Source organism: Tupaia chinensis, unplaced genomic scaffold, assembly GCF_000334495.1.
Source record: "Tupaia chinensis unplaced genomic scaffold, TupChi_1.0 Scaffold000201_1, whole genome shotgun sequence".
Lineage (NCBI taxonomy): Eukaryota > Metazoa > Chordata > Mammalia > Scandentia > Tupaiidae > Tupaia > Tupaia belangeri.
In genome coordinates, this window is record NW_006159676.1 from 2,616,469 (window position 1) to 2,623,220 (window position 6,752).

Sequence of the window (6,752 nt, forward strand, 5' to 3'; positions counted from 1 at the left end):
AGTGCCAGCCCTTGCAAAGTTTTAGAGGGAGGAAAGTACACGTGTGCTTCGAGTAGGGTAACACTTTTTTTTATTTTTATTTTTATTTTTATTTTTTGTACCTACTGTGTGTCAGGCACTTTATTTCATTAACTGGTTGAATACATGCACCAGGCGAGGAGGTAGATACTTCTGATGGTTGTTTCAGAAGAAAGGAGAGGAAACAGAAGTTTGGAGAGATGAGGACACCAGCCCTGCGGGTGGTTTAGCAGATTCTAATCCAGGTCTATGACCGGAAATGCCTGCAAGGCTTACATGAGTATTCTTCCCTTCCTCCTAGACGATCTCTTTCAGCCCTTTTATCCATGGAGGTCACTGCTCGGTGCATCATGAGGTTCGAGTCCTGGACCCAGCTGCTTAAAAAAACTGGGATGAGACCAGCATGGTTATATTGCTGGACTCCCATGGAGTCAACTACAGTTCCAGTCCTGGACCCAGCAGTTTAAAACTAACGTGCGGGCGAATGTGCATGCATGTCCAAAAATCCCTAGAGGAGACTGGAGGAGAAGGGATTGTGGCATGACCATTCTCCCTGTGTGTGTGTGTGTGTGTGTGTGTGTGTGTGTGTGATTTCTCACTTTCTCTCTGTCTCTCTGTCTCCCCTCTTGCACATGCATGATGGCAAAAATCTCTGAAAACAAAAGCGCCAGCAGGTGGCATGGTGGGAAAAGGTGCTAGACCCCCCCCCCCCCATGGCTGAGCACAGCTTGAGTCCTGGACCTGGAGGCTTGCTTTCTCCTTTCCCCTCTCTCTCTCTCTTTCTGGTCAGATTTCAAAAATAATAACAACACATGGAGTTAAATAAATAAATAATTCTTTAAAAAACAACCAAGCCAGGCGTGTGTGTCGTGTGTGTGTGTGTGTGTGTGTGTGCGCGTGCACGCGTGCGTGCCCAAAATCTCAAGAAGAAAACGGAGGAAAAGGGATTGCAGTGTGGCCATCCTCCCCCAGGGGGCGCTGTCTCACTTTCCCTTCTCTCTGTCTTTCTCTCCACCCATGCCTTATGGCGAAATTAAATAATAATAGTAATAATAATAATAAGTCGCATCAAACTTAAGGAGTGTTTTTCCATGCTCAGGAAGGACTGGGCTGTCTCCCTCAGGCGTGAGAACTCCGTCTCTAGAGCTATGCAAAGCAAATTAGGAAAGAAATGGGGAAAGTTGGAAAGTAGAATCAGCCTCCAGTGGGACCAGCAGGTGGTGTCATGGCTATGTCGCTGGACTCCCATGTCGTCCACTGTGGTTCGAGTCCCGGACCCGGTGGCTTAAACTCACACCGGGCGTGTGTGCGTGCGTGCCCAAGATCCCGAGAGGAGAATGGAGGAAAAGGGATTGTGGCATGGCCATCCCCCCCCGGGGGGGTGATTTCTCGCTTTCTGTCTCTCTGTCTCTCTGTCTCTCTGGCGAGTGCACGCACCCTATAGCAAAAACCTCTCCAGGAAAATAATCAGCCTCCTGCCGCTGTTCATTATCAGGGTTGCTAAGCCCCACTTCCTCCTTGGTCAGTATGTCATAGACCCTGGCCACGTGCTGTCTCTCTTGTTCTGTCCACTTCCTCCCTCTTCTTGTGGCCCCAGCACCCTTCCTCTATCCGGGTCCCTCTGCCCTGGCTCCTCCCCTGTGTCCGAGTTTCCTGGGATTTCAATGTGACTACTCTGAGCAAGAGTGGCCTTGGGAGTGTCTATATTAGGCTCCACCTTTCAGCCCACCACTGGAATTCACAAAGGACCGAACAAGGCTGAAGCCCCTCTGGAGTCCTGGCCTCAGCAAAACCAGGCTGATCATCCGGGAAATAGCAAATTAAAATAGTAACCTGGGGGACTAGCAGATGGAGTCATGGTTATATTGCTGGACTCCCACGTAGTCAACAGCGGTTCGAGTCCCGGACCCGGTGGCTTAAACTCACACCGGGCGCATGTGCCTGCGTGCCCAGGATCCCGAGAAGAGAATGGAGGAGAAGGGATTGCAGCATAGCCATCCCCCCTGGGAGCTGTTTTCTCGCTTTCTGTCTCTCTGTCTCTCTTTGGTGAGCACACATGCCCTATAATTAAAAATCGCTCTACAAAAGATATCTTATGGGGACCAGCAGATGGCATAATGGTTATGTCACTAGACTCCTACGTAGTTGACTGCGGTTCGAGTCCCGGACCCGGTGACTTAAACTCACGCCGGGCGCGTGTGCGTGCGTGTTCAAGATCCTGAGAGGAGAATGGAGGGGAAGGGATTGCGGCGTGGCCATCCCCCCTGGGGGGTGATTTCTCGCTTTCTGTCTCTCTGTCTTTCTCTGTCTTTCTGGTGAGCGCACGCGCCCTATAGCAAAAACTTGTACCAAAAAAGAAATAAATAAATAAAGAAATAAATAAATAAATAAAACACCAGAGCTCTTTGTGTGGCTGAGCGAAGACTCTGAGATGCTGACAAGTGTCTGGAAGTGAGGACGCATTTGGCATTCTTGCTGACAGAGTAATTTCATTCCGCTTGTATTTAACTCGTCTAAGTGTTTTACCCTTTGAAAATGAATCCCTAACAATCTACCAAAAATAAAAAATTGAATTTGCTATTTCATTTGTTATTATTTGTTGTTTGGTCGTTATTCTAATGATTCATTCCTTATAATTTTATTATTTATTATTTATGTTATTTTTTTATTAGAGAGATTTTTGCTATAGAGTGCATGCGCCTGCCGGAGAGACAGAGAGACAGAGAGACAGAAAGTGAGTGATCACCCTCGAGGGGGGATGGCCACGCCGCAATCCCTTCTCCTCCATTCTCCTTTTCGGATTTTGACTGCACTGAGTATTTTTTTCATTAAAAGATGATTTTATTTAACTAACTTTATTTATTTGTTTGTTTTAATTGGATCAGAGAGGGGTAGAGTGTGAGAGAGAAAGGTGACAAAGAAAGCCACCAGGTCTGGGACTCGAACCACGGTCAGCCATGTGGGAGTCTGGTGCTGTTAACCACCATGCCAGCTGACGGCCCATCAGCATGAGTTTTAAGCCACCAGGTCCAGGACTCGAACCATGGTGGACTACATGGGAGTCCAATGACATAACCATCACACCATCTTCTGGTCCCTATTATTATTATTACTATATTTTTAAAGGATTATTTTTATTTAAATTTATTTATTATTATTATCATTATTATTTTCCAGGTGGATCTGAGAGAGAGAGAGAGAGGAAGTGAGCAAGCAAGCTACTAGGTCCAGGACTTGAACCATGGTCGGCCATGTGGGAGTTCAGTGCCTTTAACCGCATGCCATTTGCTGGCCCCATGTTATTACTGCTATTATTTGGAGAGGTTTTTGCTATGGGCACGTGCACTCGCCAGACAGACAGAGAGAGAGAGAGACAGAAAGCGAGAAATCACCCCCCTCCAGGGGGGATGGCCACGCTGCAATCCCTTCTCCTCCATTCTCTTCTCGGGATCTTGGGCACACACGCACACGGACCTGGTGTGAGTTTAAGCCACCGGGTCTGGGACTCGAACCATGGTCAGCTTCATGGGAGTTCAACGACATAGCCATTATGCTAACTGCTGGTCCCTCCATTATTATTTTTGAATTTGACCAGAGAGACACGAAGAAAGGGAAAATGAGAAAGCAAGTCACCAGGTCCAGGACTCCAACCACGGCCAGCCATATGGGAGACCAGCACCTTAACCACCACGCCACCTGCCGGCCCCATGCCTGACATCTTTTGCATTACTGCAATCCGTCATTATCTCATTTGGACTTTTAAAATTTTATATATTTAATTTGACCAAAGAGGAAAAGAGAAAGAAAGCAAGAAAGCAAGCCACCAGGTCCAGACTTGAACCACGGTCAGCCATGTTGGAGTCCAGCGCCCTTAACCACCACACCCCCTGCCGGCCCATCCTCCTGTTCTTCATTGGACACAGCTCCCCTCTGACTCCCAAAGTGACTCCTCTGTGCCTCGGTTTTCTCGTCCGTTAAATAGACATGCACACATGCCCGACATGAGTTTAAGCCACCGGGTTCGAGAGTCGAACCACGGTCGGCTACATGGGAGTCCAGCGACATAGCCATTACGCCATCGGCTGGTTCTAACGGCTCAGTTTCTTGCTCTGAGATCTGCCGTTTCTCCATCACCTTAGTCTGTTACTGTGTTTCTAAACAGAGATATCTGAGGCTGGATGGCTTATAATAACCATAGGTTGGGCCAGCTGGTGGCGTGGAGGTTAAGGCAGCTGGATCGTACATAGCCAACTACATGGTTTGAGTCCTGGGACCAGCAGCTTGAAAACCATGCCAGGAACATGAATCTGGGAGCCCAGAATCCCAAAAGGAGACTAAAGAAGGTCATGGCCATGCCCCCTGGGGGGGAGTGATGTCTCACTTTCGCTCTCTCTCTTTCTCTGTCTCTCTCTCTGGAGAGTGTAAATACTCTTTGGCAAATAATAATATTGGAAGCTGGACCATTTAGTTTTTTTTTTTTTAAGAATTATTTTATTTAACTTTATTCATTTATTTACTTTTAAATTTGAACACAGAGGGACAGAGAGAGAGAGAGTCAGAAAACAATCTGCCAGGTCTAGGACTTGAACCCTTGAACCGTGGTCGGCCATGTGGGAATCTGGCACTCTTAACCACCACGCCACCTGCCGGCCCCGGAAGCTGGACCGTGGTGGTGGTGGTGCAATGGTAACATGTAGTTCCAAAGCTGCTGGATCGGTATGGAAGGTCGTGGGTTCAGTTCCCCAGCCTGCCTGTACACACCAGCCATGTACACCCATAATTCAGGAAGGCTGGGAGCTTGCGATAATCATGGCGTGAGATTCTGCTGAACATGCTTTTCTCTCTCTTTTTCTCTCCCCCCTCTGCCCGCCTCTCATTCTCATGAAAGAAAGAAATAAACTTAAAAAAAGAAAAAAGCTGAGCTTGGCAGAAGCGTTGGAGGGAGCCGTCTCATTGGAAGCCCAGATGTCTTGCCCCAGCAGATCTTGATGAGATGGGGGGCCCTGGGCATGGCAGGGAGCTGGGGAAGGAAGGGAGACGGCGTGTGCGTGTCTGTGTGTGTGTGCACGTGCGTGCGTGTTTGCTGCGAGAGGGCGATGTCTCTCATCTCTCCCAACGTGGGACGGGGTGCTCTTTTTACCAGTCCGGGCACTGCCTCCTGTCACTCCCCTTTGGATGAGTTTTCTCTGTGGGTGTCATACGGGGCTGGAGCGAGAGGACAGCAGCCATCGAAAGGGAAGGGGGATGGGAAACACAGTCAGACGGGCTTGCAGAAGAGAACTCGCAGGTGCACAGAGCTATATATAGGGAGGGGGGCTTGCTGCAAAGAGAGGGACAGACGGGGACAGACAGGGACAGACAGGGAGCTTGCTGGAGAGAGATACAGAGACAGACAGGGAGGGAGCTTGCTGGAGATACAGAGAGAGACAGGGAGGGAGCTTGCTGGAGAGAGATACAGAGAGAGACAGGGAGGGAGCTTGCTGGAGATACAGAGAGAGACAGGGAGGGTGCTTGCTGGAGAGAAATACAGAGAGAGAGAGAGAGAGAGAGCAGGTCTCCTGGAGAGAGATAGAGAGACAGACAGGGAGGGAGCTTGATGGAGATATACAGAGAGAGACAGGGAGGGAGCTGGCTGGAGAGAGATACAGAGAGAGAGGAAGAGAGATAACAGGACTCCTGGAGAGAGACAGAGAGACAGACAGGGAGGGAGCTTGCTGGAGAGAGATACAGAGAGAGAGAGAGAGAGAGCAGGTCTCCTGGAGAGAGATAGAGAGAGACAGGGAAGGAGGTTGCTGGAGAGAGATACAGAGAGAGACAGGGAGGGAGCTTGCTGGAGAGAGATACAGAGAGAGAGAGAGAGAGAGCAGGTCTCCTGGAGAGAGATAAATAGAGAGAGACGGAGTGAGCTTGCTAGAGAGAGACAGATGATACATAGATAGAAAGAGAGAGAGAGAGAAAAATGCTTCCTAGAGAGAGATACAAAGTGAGAAAGAGAAAACTTGCTGTAGAGAGACACACATGGAGCATGCTTCCTGGAGAGAGATACAGAGACAGAGAGACAGAAAGCGAGAAATCACCCCCCAGGGGTCCCTTCTCCTCCATTCTCCTCTTGGGATTTTGGGCACGTATGCACACACTGTGTTTTTCTTTACTTTTTTTTTTCTTTTTAAATAATTGTTTTATTTAACTTGATCAGAAAGGGACAGAGAGAGAGAGAGAAAGTGACAAAGCAAGCCGCCAGGTCTGGGACTCGAACCATGGTCAGTCATGTGGGAGTCTAGCGTCCTTAACTACCACACCACCTGCTGACCCTCCTTTTTTTGTTTTAAGAATTATTTTATAAGCTTTGCGCAGTGGCAGTATTGTAGCCAATGAGGTTTATCCGAGGCACGATTATTGCTAATTGAAAACTTTTCCCAATCCCCCGCCGTGACGACTTGAAATATAGTCGGCATTGGCAATTTTTGACAGTCTCTACGGAGACTGAACTTGCTTTGGTTTAAAAGAAGTTCGTACCGTTGGGAACCAGCAGTTGGCGTAATGGCTATGTCGCTGGACTCCCACATAGTCGAGCGCGGTTCGTGTCCCGGACCCGGTGGCTTAAAACTCACACCGGGCGCGTGTGCGTGCGTGCCCAAGATCCCGGGAGGAGAATGGAGGAGAAGGGATTGCGGTGTGACCATCCCCCCTGGGGGGTGATTTCTCGCTTTCTGTCTCTATGTCTCTCTCTGTCT

At 48.8% G+C, this 6,752-nt stretch overlaps 1 non-coding gene across 1 annotated transcript; it reads left to right on the forward strand.

Moving 5' to 3' along the window:
* Positions 1–6,360: 6,360 nt before the first annotated feature.
* Positions 6,361–6,501, forward strand: LOC114007592 (U4 spliceosomal RNA). The gene has a single exon (XR_003549194.1). It is a non-coding gene; the product is annotated as a U4 spliceosomal RNA (small nuclear RNA).
* The last annotated feature ends 251 nt before the right edge of the window (positions 6,502–6,752 follow it).